Source organism: Pleurodeles waltl, chromosome 4_2 (assembly GCF_031143425.1).
Source record: "Pleurodeles waltl isolate 20211129_DDA chromosome 4_2, aPleWal1.hap1.20221129, whole genome shotgun sequence".
In the NCBI taxonomy this organism is placed as follows: Eukaryota; Metazoa; Chordata; class Amphibia; order Caudata; family Salamandridae; genus Pleurodeles; species Pleurodeles waltl.
In genome coordinates, this window is record NC_090443.1 from 253,932,397 (window position 1) to 253,947,442 (window position 15,046).

The following is a 15,046-nucleotide window of genomic DNA, read 5'->3' on the forward strand; positions in this document are numbered from 1 at the left end:
CTTTTAGTAATTGCTTGTATATATTTATTACTTGCTTTTTCTAGGAAGGCAAAGTTCACGCTGCACATCTAATTAGCCTTATACTATGCGTAATCTGTATTCCTTGTCCAACCCTGGTACACACAGTACATGATATGCAAACTTGTGTTGCCAGCCAAGGAGCCAGTTTCTATCTCCGAGACACAGCATTACTTTAGAACTGCTGTCTGAACTATGAATAGGTCATTATATAAACTACACTTAGACCGAAGGGGGCAGAGGGAATTCCAGTCATGATCATCCTCAGATGTTACTAGACAACTGATAGCTTTACTGACACTGGTCCTGACTTCTCAGCCTTCCAAGAGGATTCCCGTCTATATAACAGGCAGACCTCTGCTATTCGATTCAGGTATGGGGCTGGGGCTAATCCCTTAGGTCAGTCCAAGCAAAGAGTTAAAACCACTGTACTCTCAGATCTAGAGAAAGGGTTTTGGTAGGAACTTCCAGACACTCTAGAAACACACAACAGGCTGGGGTTGTTTATCTCTTCACTTTGACTATAATGTTGGTTACCATGCTGTTTCCTCTAATTTTCCCAGCACATGCTTTTTATAAGACTGGTAATGCCGCTTCCTCTGTAAATTATAGGCTAATAGCTTTGATTGATGTCAAAGCAAAGCTTTATGCATCCTGTCTTTTGCAACAGCTATCAGTATGGATAAATGAGAAACAGCTTTTACCATGAAGTCAGACAGGATTTAGAGTTGGCTTGGGGGCAGTAACTAATTTAGCAGCATTGTCTCTGTTAGGTGCAAAGGCCAGATTTAACAAAAGTCGGCTATTTGCGTGATTTATTGACTTCAAGTTGGCTTTTGACTGAGTTCCCAGAGTTAGTCTGTGAGAAAAATTCAAAGGTTGCAGTCTCCCCAGTAGCTTGTTGAGCGCAATTATGGAATTATATTCGGACACCTGAGCCCAAGTTAAAACAGGAGAGGATGATCAAGTCAACAACAGAATTCAAACTGCCAACGGTCTTAAGCAAGGGTGTGTTTTAGCCCCAACTCTGTTTAAATTACACCTTGCAGACTTGGCCGAAGCTCTTTCAATTGAAAACTGTCATCCACCCATTCTGGCCTTGGAAGCAATAGCATGGTTACAGTATGCAGATATACAAAAACAAAGAGGGAGAAGGAGGTTGTGGGGATGGGTCTGTCCTCCTTATAGCCCATATAACATTGCACAAGAGGCTCAGCTAAAAGAACAATCAAAGGATGGACAGGGAAAAGGATTTTCCAGTTAGAAAAACCCTCACCCACCAGGGTTACCCCTTTGTGGCATTCTTCATCATTGGGTTTCTTCCTGTTCTGCTACGGAGCGGGCGTGCTACGACCTACGGGATACGTGGGAGCACTGATGTAGTCTGGTCAATGTGAATTACAGGAAGGATAGGAGTGGTGGGGTCTTGGGAGAGTTAAAAATACCTGTCTCCTAGTAATTCCAATGATTTAAAAGATCTTTTGGAGGCGGTATGAGTAAAAAAGGGCTTCGGAAGTGGGGGATGTAATGTACCTGACTTCCTGGTCTAAATGTGTAGGAGGCTGGCCTGGTTTGTAGTGGGTACCCTAGGTACTTACACCTTATACCAAGTCCAGTTATCCCTTATTAGTGAAATGTAGTCAGTGTTCTAGCAGCTTGGGTTGTTAGAGATAGCTGTAGCAGAGCAGCTTAGGCTTAAATAGGAGACATGCAAAGCTCCTGCAATACCACTATAGTTACACAGTACTTATACACAATAAAAGACAATACTCAGTGTTACCAAAAATAAAGGTACTTTATTTTAGTGACACAAGGCCAAAAATATTTTAGAGGCAATACTCCTTCTGGAGGTAAGTATTATACACAACGTATACACTAGAGACCAAAATCAGGTAAGTAAATAGTCAAATAATAGAAAATACCATAGAATGCAATAGGTAGAAATAGGCCTAGGGGCAACACAAACCATTTACTAAGAAAGTGGAATGTGAATCGTGAATTCCCCCCTAGGCAAGTGTAGTGTGTAGAGGATCGCTTGGAGTGTAAGAAAACACCAAAGGTAAGTAAAATACCCCACCCCAGAGCCCAGGAAAGTAGGAGTAACGTACTGCAAGTTTCCTTAGGACACACTACAAGTCGTGATTAGAGTTATTGCAAGAACCAAGCAAGACTGCCAGCAATGGTGGATTCCTGGACCTGAAGACCTGTGACCAAGTCCAGAAGTCACAGAACATTCCAGAAAGGACAGGGGCCCCTGCCAACGTAGAAGATGATGCAAAAGAGTATTCTCTGGTAGGAAGAAGTTTGCAGGAGAGCAACAAAGAAGATGCCTGCGGGTTCCTGTGTGATGCAAAGGATGTCCCACGTCGAGATGTTGGATGCAGGTGAGTTGCAGTGCTGGATTCATCCAACAGCCTTGGTTCAAGCAATGTTGCAGATTGTGTCCAAATGGTGCTCCTTAGATCCAGGAGGGTCCTGGGGGCCTTAACTCGGACTGAGGGGGCAGAGGCGTCTCCCAACACTGGAGGGAACCCATAGATGACCAGGCAGCACCCATGGAGGTACTACAAGTACATCCCCCTCCCGGAGGAGCTATGATATGAGAATCCAAATACTACCAAATAGGTTACGCATGCACCATGTGTGTGCTGTTTGGTGTGTTTCACATGTTTACATGTTTAAAAGTTTAAATGTAGTATGTCTTGTACTGTTGATTGTGAGAGTACTTTAGTCTCTCAGTCCTGATATTCACGTGTGCCGTATCCACGAGTAGGATGCAGTTTGCAAATAGGTGGCACCACACCCACAAACAACATATATAGCGGCACATTACAAATGGAGGCTATGATAACTATGCCTCTCTTGTATTTCCACAGGTATCAATGACGGACATCATAAATGATAGGTATCATCTTATGACACCACATTAGTAAGGTGAAATGCACCATGTATCACAGAGCATGTATTATTTATGCTTTCATTAGAGGTAGTCAAACAAGGAGTGGCACCAAGGAGTCCACCTTGGTCCTGAAGAGGAGCCTAGGGGTAAGGCTCTGAAACATGTAGACAAGGAAGTCAAGTACATTACATCCCCTACTTCTGCACCCCCTCTTTAATCATACCGCTTCCAGGAGATCTATTAAATCATTGGAATTACTAGGAGACAGTTATTTTTAACTCACCCAAGGCACCACCACTCCTATCCCTCCTGTGATTCACAATGAGGAGACTACATCAGTGCTCTCACGTATCCTATGGGTCGTAGCATGTCTCCTTCCATAGCAGAACGGGAAGAAACCCACTGATGAAGCATGCACCAAGGTGTATCCCTGGTGGGTGAGGGTTTTTCTAACAGGAAAATCCTTTTTCCTGTCCATACTGTGGTAGTTCTTTTAGCTGGGCCCCTTTTGTAATGTTATACAGTATGCAGATGACATTGTATTACTTAGTCAAACACCAGTTGGATTGCAGTGTAATATTGATGCTCTTATCAGTTAAATCGATAGGCAAGGCTTGGAATTGAGTTTGAACAAAACTAAGGTAGTCCGCTAGTTGACTCGAAATTTAAATATTTTGCATGGTTTATAGAAAGAACTCAGGTGGAGGTTATCCCTTCACATAAATATATGGGTTTCATAGTGGATCATCATTTGACTTTTAACCCACAGCTTGCTGCCGCTCAAGCAAAGGCACACACTTTGACTTATGGGTTTAAGCTATTAAAAACAAAAACTGAGTTGTCCTTCATATAATTACTTGCTTTCAGTAATGTTGGCGCGGCTTATGCCAACAGTCACTTACGCGACCAAAATTATGCAGGGCAAGGAGATAGTTTCCTTTAAGAAAATTCAAACAAAGGTTTCTAAAACAGTGTTTCAGATTCTAAACTCAGTTTCACCTTCCCAGGTACATTTAGAGTTTGGGCTGAAAAACCTTGAATTTCAGAGCAAGTATGCTTATTTTAAATTGTGTTGGAGTCTGCAAGCAGCAGAGATCGGTTCTATTAGTAACCTATGCTGGATTCAAATTGAGGAACAACAGCGTTGCAACGTGAAAGGCTCATGGGGACATTATCTAAACAATGTTATTAAGGAATTAGGTTTGCAAGATGTTTGGGGCATGAACTTGGGTAAAGCGGAGATTAACTGGATAGCAAACGCTGCTACTTGGTCTTTGTCCTTATTAATAGACAAAATACATGTTGGCTACAAGAAAGCATGCCTGGTCTGTATTATCATCATACAAAACTCTACAGGCTCAGGAATACACAAATTTTGAAACATAATTTCATGCTATTTCGTTTTGGTTTGATGGAAACTAAAGACATTGTCCCTTCTCGGAAATATCAGTCACAGACACAATTCTGCATCTTTGTGGGTACAAACAAGAGTCACTTGTACATGTTTTCTGTGTGTGTCAGGTGCTGGAAGTACAGAGGAAAAAGTACTTCAAATTATATTCAATATTTTTAGGATTTTTTACATTCATTCATGTAGGCAAGCTGTTATTAGTTGGTTAAGTGGTACTTCAATTTCTTTGGCCTGTAGGGGGACCAAATTTATGCTGCTGAGTTTTAAAGAAATTTCTAAAATAATTGAGTAGGTCAGATTAAAGTCAAGAGATGTCCTGCATGTTTTTTTAGGATAATGGGTATTTAATCAGAAACTAAAGAAGAAACAGGTAGGATGATGAAAGCCGAAGCTAATTTTGTGCTTGATGAATTGCGACTTACTAAAGAGTAGTATGAAAGATAACTGGGTTGAAATGCTCCCTATCACTTTGATATAGATTGCACTTTTACGTTTAACATATTGTGTTGCACTGTCACTTTAATCAGGCTATTTGTGAGCGTATGGTTTCTAGGGTCTCTTTTTATCATTTATATTTTAAGTAAATGTTTCTGCGTTAGTATTATTAGGCAGGGATAGTCTTTTAATATTGTGTGTATGTATATGGTAAAATCAGGAATATGTTCTGTGTTTTATTCTGATATGATTATGTGATTTGATCTTAAAGTTGGTGTTGGCTTTAGTTAACTATGCTAATAAAATGTTAACAGTAACAGTATACCAGAATGGCACAGATTCAACAAGGACATTGAAATTCATTTAGCATCTTATGTCTCGACCTTAACATGTTTGAGTAACTGAGCAAAAGGGGTACAAACTGTTTCCATGACTTCCCTGAGGAGTCCGAGTGTCATGTTGAGGATGCCGTAATCACATTTTACCCCAACAGGTTTGGTGGTCAGGGTGAGACACTGTGACCTAGTCAGCAGTTAGGCCGACAGTGGGGGGCACTCAGTCCACTATGCTTGATGGTGCTGCCATCCTAAACATGCAGTCCTATTGCTACAATGAGGATCGCATAACACAATATGAGCCTCCATTTTGCCTGTATTTCTCGAATTTGCTATGCCCATCATGTGTATACTGTTGCACCTAGAGTCTGCCTGAAGATCTTCTGCTCTATTTAGTCAGCATTAATCACCTTTTGAATTTCAGTCATCTTATTTGACAGGCTGCTGGTTGTTTCTTCCAGATCCCATATTTGCTGTTTCGCTTGATCTACTATTGTGAATTGTCTGTCCAGTTTTTCTCACTCTGTCCATTCCAGAAGTCAAACTATCAATGTTGTCATTGATTGACTGCAGGCTTTTGTGCATGTCTTTTAAAATGCTTTTCACATTTACAAACTATTACACCTCTTGCCTTCTTATGTCCATGTTCGCATTCAATACCAAGGGGGTCATTCCGACCCTGGCGGTCCATGACCGCCAGGGCCGGGGACCGCGGAAGCACCGCCAACAGGCTGGCGGTGCTTCCTGGGCCATTCTGACCGCGGCGGTAAAGCCGTGGTCAGAAAAGGGCAACCAGCTGTTTCCTGCCGGTTTACCCCTGGCCCAGGGAATCCTCCATGGCGGCGCTGCTTGCAGCGCCGCCATGGGAATTCCGACCCCCTTCCCGCCATCCTGTTCCTGGCGGTTTTTACCGCCAGGAACAGGATGGCGGGAACGGGTGTCGTGGGGCTCCTGGGGGCCCCTGCACTGCCCATGCCACTGGTATGGGCAGTGCAGGGGCCCCCTAACAGGGCCCCATAAAGATTTTCAGTGTCTGCTTTGCAGACACTGAAAATCGCGACGGGTGCCACTGCACCCGTCGCACCCCTTCAACTCCGCCGGCTCCATTCGGAGCCGGCTTCATTGTGGAAGGGGTTTTCCCCGCTGGGCCGGCGGGCGGCCTTTTGGCGGTCGCCCGCCGGCCCAGCGGGAAAGCCGGAATGGCCGCCGCGGTCTTTTGACCGCAGGGCCGTCATTCGGCGGTAACCGCATGGCGGGCGGCGACTGCCGCCCGCCGCGGTCAGAATGACCGCCCAAGTCTTTTTCTGCATTTCAACCTGTGTTACTGTTACCAGATAACAAATATGCTGCTTATTGTCTGTTTTTTCCATGTTAATTTGTTTGTGGCACACTCTCTACAAGTGGGATACGAGCAATTCTATTTCACTTTAACTGGTTTGAGCCCACTCTGTATAAACACTCCCCCAGTCACCCTCACTACACCATCAAATTCACATGGGACCTTATTCAATTAGGTAGTTTTTGACACATTTATTTGGTGATGTGCATCAGATGTCAGCCACCATTACCCAAGGTGATAGACAGTGGGCCTTTCTGCTCTGTCCTATCACTCAACAAATCAAAATCAGTCTGTTATCAGTTTCATAGAGTTTTCTGTCTAATTTCACGTTTTACGTTGCCAATATGTAAAGATGGGGGCAGCACCATGATCAACTGGCACCCTCTCCATCCTGCTCAGAGTGGCTTGTACACAGCTCCCCTGATGTGTCGTGCGGAGAGTCACTATACCTACCTACCTATTTCCTCGTCAATCAGTCATTCTGACTACCAGGTTCCTCACCACCCAGCCCACCCCATCCCGCACAACAGGGCCATTGCGAGGCCTTGCGTCCTCCTGAAATTATGGCATGCAGTGTTCAGCTGCCTGCAGTAGGTTAGGCCGCAGCTCTCACCCCAAGTCAAACAGGATTACTTTAGAAGCCATCCCAGAGTCATTGGATGATCATCCAACTACTGCAGAAGTCATTTTCTCATCATCAGACATCATCAAGCTCTTGAAGTCATCAGCAAAGCTGAGAAACTGTGCCATGATGATTTGAGGATGACTTGAAAATGAGCATTTGATTACTTCACAAAAAAGGATTATTCAGGATGCCTTTAGGATGACTTGAAAATGACTATCTGATTACCCATTTAATGAGAGTGTTTCTGATGACTTGAAGATGACTAGAAAATGAGTATCTGATTACTTCATAAGTACTAACAAGATTAAATTGTTTCTGATCATTTGAGAAAGATTGTTCACAACTCCAAGGGCAAATTCACAGTATTTTTTGTTTTATTTGAGAAAAGCTGATCAGAAGAGGGATGAAAAGATGAAAGCGTGCACAGTACGGTTACCACTCGTGAAATTTTTTTCATTTGCCTGGACTGTATTTTTATGTCCCTGCCAGTAATAAAATTGAAAAAAACTGTAAAATCCACTATTTTTTTGTATTTAGAAATCTATATCTTAAACAGCAAACAAATGGAAAAAATACTTCAAAAGTGTTTGAGAGATGTCTAGGTAATCTTTAAATTATTATTTAAATGAACAGAGGGATAATTGCCATGGTTAAAAGGAGTATTGAGAGTTTTACACAAATTATTTATACCTACTAGCATGTTGGCCCTTTCTGTACAGCAAAACATAAACAAGTCTGTGGTATATTTTTTCTAAGAAAGGTAGCAACCTTTGTGTGCAGGCAATGCTCATCATTTTCACTAGAAAGACTGTTCCTCCTAAAAGTGCTTAAAATCATTAATTAGTTTTCTTCTACTTATGTCCAGCATCCCAATTCCACAATTGGAACTCCGATTATTTATTTCTATTTTTTCCATAGTGCCTTACTTTACCTAGGGTTTCATCCTGACTATTGTTTTACCAACCTGGACTATATCTTCATGTCAAGACAGGTAAATTAGGAACATCATAAAAGTCTGGTAGTTTTTACCTTTAAAATACACACGTTAGGCAGCAAAAACATTCTAGGGGTGCCTAAATTAGTTGTAAATTAATATTACTGCATATAGAGAAATAACTGCCATGTTAAGACAGACTACAGTACATTTAAACAGTTTATTTAAGTACCATCTCCCAGCCCTTCCACTACATCAAAACATGCAGAAATGCCCTGTATTTCTCACTAAGCACCAGTGCTTAATTTGAACATGTGGTTGCTGCTGGGGGGCACTTATTCTTGGGGATCGGCACTTATTTCTCCACATCAGACATTTCCCAAAGACAACAGAGTGAATAACACACACAAGCAAGTAGACAGAGGAAAAGAAAGACAAAAAAATCTGTCATCAAGAAACACATTTGTAAGAGTGAGCTAACAGGGCAGGGAGTGCCTTAAAGAGGCCCGAGGTGGATTTGGGACCCTTGCTATTCACTCTCTGATAATTTATAGCATCAGATGCTGGTGTCTGAGCAGCGTTTTGGGCACCAGCCCTTCTTATTTTACAAATAAAGTACTGCTAAGGACAGTGTTAACCACATTGCCACCCTGATTTCCAACCTTGCAAGGAGAACACATTTGGAAGACAAATAATGGCATTTTAACCTTCGATTTTAATATACTGGAGTGGAATTCAAAATGAACAGTTTTGTGACCTAATGAGTAGAGGCTACCTTCAAAGGAGGAGCTTTATACTCATACTTCACTACCATATTTAGTTTCTTTCTTTTTTGTCTCCAATTATATGAGTGCAATAGAGCAAACTTATATTTATTTGAATAATAATATGGAAATAAATATAGAAACATCTTTGAAAAATGTAGATTGTACCTGCAACGTGTGTGTGTGCGTTATTATCATGTTTAAATATGTCTTTGTATTAAATGCTAAGTAGTTTGTGATTTGATAACGCAACAGATCTCAGGTTATCTAGGTCCCTGCTTGAGTAGCTAATCCACCTCAGATTTTTTTTTTTTTGCTATGCATTCTGGGACTTGTAGTTGAGACTTTATAATTGGATTAAACAGGACTACAAGCCCCAGAATGCAAAGCAAAACCCTTGATTGGATGAAATGCTAATCATGGAACTGGGAAACATCACAGCTCTGTTACATTTTAGTCCATCTGTGGAGGTCAAATTTTACTTTATTACCACTTTTACAATATGAAAGTGTGGCCTAATGGAAATAACGTTTACAAAAAGAAATAAACATCAACATATTGTTATATAAAAAAGACAAAAGAAAAGTATAGCATAGTCAAGACTTGCAGACAATGTCAACACAAAAAGACTTAAGATGTTATTCTTTGAAAACAACAGAAACTGCTATACAGGGCCTTCCCTAGCTGAGCAGTTGTTAATTTTTACAAATTTTAGAGCTTGGCATTCTAAAAACTTTTTTCAGCCGCACAGTAGCCATGATTGGAGCTGTTACTTTTAGCTCTCTGGTAGCCCCCATCCTAAGATGGCTGTAACGCTACAGGACACCTCTGTGTTTATGTCAGTCCGCTTTCTATGTCTTTTTTCGTCATAGCACTTCCTGCCTGTTCACGGGGATTGTGGTTTGAATTGATCCCCGGTGACGGCGGGAAGGAAGAATAGCTGCCTCGGCTATCGTGTTGCTTGAGCCACGAGAGAATAGAAGGAGGAAGATAGCTGTGTCCATCAGTATTTTCTTTGGGATAGGCAGGCGTGCTTTACGTTTTTGCTACCATCTTCGGTGATTATAGTAACGTCTTGGGCTTTGTTGGAGAGACTGGACGCCTCTCAGAGCCTGCAGCATTGTGTGGATGGGGAATGCTTTGTTTGGGCGAGCCGAAAGCTCTGTGTTTTGGCAGTGTGGGTGGCACTTTATTTCGGTAAATGTTGATTTAGACTTTATTGTAGAAAACGGGGCATACCTTTTCAATTCTGGAGAGGGGTCTTTATATTTATTTATTTTTTAAATTACTCCTATTCGTGACAAACATGTTACGGGTTGGAATGTCTTTGAAATAGCATGGCGTGTTTTTCCGTTTTCTTGTCACATTGTCTACTTTCCTCTCTGATCTCTCCATTTTGTTCTGCATTCTCCGCTTCTCCCCTGCACTGTTTTTTCTTCTACTCTCCACCCCGTTTTCCTGCACCATTTCTCTCTCCCGCTCTCATATTTCCTCCTCCTTGTTACTACCCCCTTTTTATATGTAGTCTTCTGTCCCCCTTTTTCACGTAATCGTCTTTGTCACATTCTCCATCCATAAATCGCCGTTTTCTCTGCTGCTCCTTCTGCACTCTAAACCCCACCTCTGTCTATTTTTCACTTTATATCCCTCTCCTTACATTTTTTTTCTATATATTTACCGCCTCCCACATTTCTCTCTTCTTATCCTCTACACCCATCTCATACCTCTTTCCTTATCCTTTCCACACCACACTCTCTATTACACTCCTCTCCTCCACTCCCCTGGTTTCTCATTCTTTCTCTTTGTACTTTTCCTTTTCTTGCAACCACTTTCTCGCTTTTCTTCCTTATACTATCATCTCTCTCGCTACTCTTTCTATTTTGAACTAATATCGTCATTCTGCTTTTTCTTGCATTTTTCCTTATACTCTTTCTTTTGCAGTCTGTTCTTACCCCCTTCTTTTTTTTAACCCTTGTCACTGCCCACTCTCTTCTGCTGCCTTTTCTCCACTTTTCTTGCAGGCCTCTCTATTCTTCCATAGTAAATATGTCTAGACAATGGTGCTAAAAGAACGGCCCTAAGCCCCTTTTTTACGGCACGAAACCGCCCTCTGCTGCCATACCTTCCCGAGAGGCGGACGTCGGAGCAGAAAACCTAATGTCGGCAAATGTTGTGTTTTTTAAGTAGATGGAATGTGCTGCGCTTCTAAATGGCAAACACGACTTTGCTGCTGCCCCTGCTCTAACAAGTAGTGTAATTGTGTTTCGCGTTTCATTAGCCCCCCAAAAATAGCACAGTTAAAAGATTTATAATCTGTGTTTTTTTATACAACTATCTTTAGTAAATAACTTTCATGTTTCAGAAACATAAGTGCTATAGGGCACCACAATTAAAAACAAGGGAAAGTGAACAACACATAGAGCAGCGTAGTCATGCAAGAAAACACACATACAAAGGCAGGTATGTTTATTATAGTTGCATTCATATAATACTTAGTACCGCTGCTATAGCTCCGGAACGCATTATCATACACCATGTGGAAATGTTTGGTCGGGGTCCAGCGCTTAGTGCAGTAATGTGCATGGTGCACTGTGCTTTGCAGAATGCACATTGGCCTTCTATGCTACCTTATATTGAATCAAAGCTGTGACTAGACAAAACAGACCACCAGAAAGTGCATTTACCACCTGTTATCTTACCATAATTAATATCGCGACTCATTCCCTTTCTGAGAGACAGTAGTGGCCAGGTATGAATCTGAGTAGTCTGGCCAAGGGATGGAAGTAGAGGGTATAAGAGCTAGTTTGAAGAACGGTCATTTATTTTGATTGTCTTGCAAGAGTCTCAGCAGAGGGCACAAGCTGACTGAATGGTAGAAGGGGCTTGGGAGAGGGGGGTGATGTGACCCAGAAACCTACATTATTCAGTCATTGTGCCTTCTTTTTGATGATGGGACACAAGGATTGTAGGAAAAATATATTTTTCTGGTGCAGGTATCCCCAGTATTTTCCATTTACAGTACATTTCAGTACAAGGTAAAACACCATGTTAACCTCAGAGAACCTTACATTGCAACTTTCGAAGACTGAGAGCCACGCCAGGGTACTTTGGAGAGTGCAGGTAAGCCAGTGGTTATAGGATATCGCCTGTGTCAAGCCTTAGTCTTGGACTCCTGCACACTGATGTAGAAGCCTCAATTAGGCTGTGTTGGACCTTATTCTGAAACATTTTTCTTTTTCCTTTGCTGTCTGAAGGCAACTGTTGTAGGTCAGGCACTGGTCTTATGACCAAAATTGTATTATGGCATGTTGAAATCTGTAGGAGAGAGATCTTTAGGAAAATGAGTAGCCTAAATTGGCAAACGTAGCTTGTATCCTTGTGAGATTAGCATCATGCATTGCTAATGAGGTAAAATACTGAAATTGACTATACTTGAAATTTAATGTAGTCCAACCTCCACCACTGAAACACTGGTTTCTGTGTCAAGCAATGCATCACAAGATTACCAAGGCACATTGCCTCTCCCTCGCTTGCTTCATTGAAGATGCACCGTCAGAATTTTGAAGTTATATTTCATAGTTGAAGAACACATGGTGATTGGTAGAGTTTTAATAAAGGATTGTATTACATTCTTGAGTTTATGACTATGTTCATTCAATGTAACTATTACCTTGATGTTTCCTTTCTTTGGTATGGAGCTTTGGCAGATAAAAAAAACTACCTCCCTCAAATGTTTATTTTCCGGGGAATGCATGGTCAGTATCCTGGGTTTTTCTTTAACAAATCGTTGGTTTCAGCAGTGCCAATTTAACTTGTTCAGTTAAACAAAATCGAGAGTATGACTCCTTAAATGTAGGTATGTGTTACATAACAGCCTAAAATTACTAAGCATGTGTACCTTTTCTTTCGTCAGTCATTTTGTAACCCTGCACCAGTCCTTTGCATCATATTAAGCATGGACCTCTTGCTGTCTCACACCCATCATCCTTTTTACTTCCATTGAGTTTTTTCACACATCTCCCTACCTCATCCCACACCTCTCTATCTCCCTTGCACTCTCAGAGCCCACTCGTTGGCTTTTTCACAATCACCCACACCCACCACCACCTCAGATCCTATTGATATATCCCTCACTCAAAGCACCAGTCATTCACAACACTTATCACTAATCTTCTTCTGTAGTGTCACTTGCAACAAAATAGTAGAATGACATCTATTTACGTACTATGCATGCTTGCCTCCTGCTATGCAGACTATCTAAGGACCTTTGGCTGACTTCACTACTCGCACAACCGTTAAGTTGTATATTCACATTACAAAACACCCAGTACACCTATAGCTACTTTTGTCACAATATGACTCTTTCCCCCCTATGCACCACTCATTACTCTACTTGCCACTCTACTACAGACGCTGGCACCTACCAGAGAATATTCATAATACCTTGGAGCTACACTACTCACCACTATCACTTTCATTCTTACTGTCCTCCATGTACTCACATACTTCCAATGGGCACCACCCTTTCCCCCCACCTTATTGCACCACTCACCATCTATCACTGAATCACATTCACACTACTACCTTACAATTTGCTTACTCACAACACTCACCATTTACTCAGTTATACAAATCAATCACCTACATATGTGGCAACTCGTAATACCACTCGCATCATTTGCTCTCACTTCACCACTCGTAATGCCACTCATCACACCACCTATTTGCCAATAGCCACTCATACTGCAATGCAACTTTCAGCTGTACTTATCTACAGGATCACTTAACCACATGTGACCAAACACCACTTTGGAAATTAATTGCCCATATAATTTGCTCACCATCAGTCTTTTATAACACTCCTCTATAATAATGTCAGTCTTTTTATATCACATTACAATTCACCCACACAACTAAGCATTCACTGTAGCAAACCCACATGTTCGGCCTCTCACATGCTTGTAGCCAAAGCATCCACTTAAAACACCACATGCATAACTCACAGCAAAGTTCTTTCATTTGAATTATTCACAGATTGTCGGAGTGAATTCAGCTATTTTCTCACCATATCACTTCTCCGCCGATGCACCACTTGGCCCTCCAGAGCACCACTGAGTAATGTTGAGCACTATTCAGTGACCCTTTCACACCACAAGCACATTATACAACACACATCACTTAATTGTTTGCACCATTTACTGGCCATAAGCCACTCATACTGTTCAATGGCAACACAAATCACATACCACATGAAACCTCACCCGTTCACTGACAACTGCTCAACACAGCACACATTTAGCCACCTGTGATATTATACTCAACGCCATTACTCCATCTGCCCACACACAATTACATCACCAATCACGCACACCATTTATTTTCCTTCAGGTAGGTAGAAACTTACTTTCAGCATCATTCATCGAATTCATCACACAAGCACAATATAACTTCTCAACGCTCTTCTAGCCACACTACTTGAAAACTTGTGCTACCATTCAGCCACTTGCCTCACCTGGCCATTGACAGAACCACTTTTACGGCACCACTTACTGGGAGTCAGTCAAATGCTGCCCTTTTGAGCAATGCGCATCTTTCACAACCTCTTTGTAATAGATTACACACCCCAGGTACCATGCACCACTCATTCACTACACCACTTAAACTAGACATCCATACCCATTTACTAAGACCATCCTCCATATCCACTGCCACCCCCATCTGTAATATTCTCAACAACCAGTTGCAATACCTCTCAATTGCAGCACTCCAATCATTCACTCAACTCACAATGCCGTCTCCAGTCACATGTTGCTTGTGTGCCTCACTGTTGCCTACATTCATCACATTGTTCATCCACAACACAAATCAGTTACACTTGTCACATGCACAATCACTTACTTGCACGACTCCCTTAGAACATCACTCGCCAAATAAACTTGATTGCCTTCACTTACGTCATGTAATCATCCTCAGCCATTTATACCTCACATCATCGTCCACTCAGAGCACAGTCACCATTTCCTATAACATTGCCTATGTGCACCCTCGTTCAACTGAAGCATCCCACCTGATTCCTCACAGTACAATGTAAGTTGATTAATTAACAAGTAAACAACCACAGCTTATCACAGCATACCTGTCCCACAGGCGAACATGTCTTGGTTCACCCAACACTTCCATAAAATGTGCAAATACCTGCACTTATAATTAGTTATTTACACCTTCTTCCACACTACTGAATAGAAGTGACATAAAATGATGGTTCTCTTATCGTTAGATTATCAAC